Here is a 229-nt window from a genome sequence, read left to right on the forward strand (position 1 = left end):
AGTGAACTTAAAGTAGGCTATACATGCAATAGTTCTACTTCAGCACAATCAAAAACAAGTATATCTTTAGTTGTATCTTTAGTACTAAAATGCAATAAGTAAATATTTGTTCCAATTTAAGTATACCAATTTTGTATTCCAAAAGTACAATTACAGGGTATTTTTATTAAGCACATACATATGTAAATGTATTACTTATCACAAAAAGTATCAAATACATTTTAGCATT

This window comes from Megalobrama amblycephala, linkage group LG1 (assembly GCF_018812025.1).
Source record: "Megalobrama amblycephala isolate DHTTF-2021 linkage group LG1, ASM1881202v1, whole genome shotgun sequence".
In the NCBI taxonomy this organism is placed as follows: Eukaryota; Metazoa; Chordata; class Actinopteri; order Cypriniformes; family Xenocyprididae; genus Megalobrama; species Megalobrama amblycephala.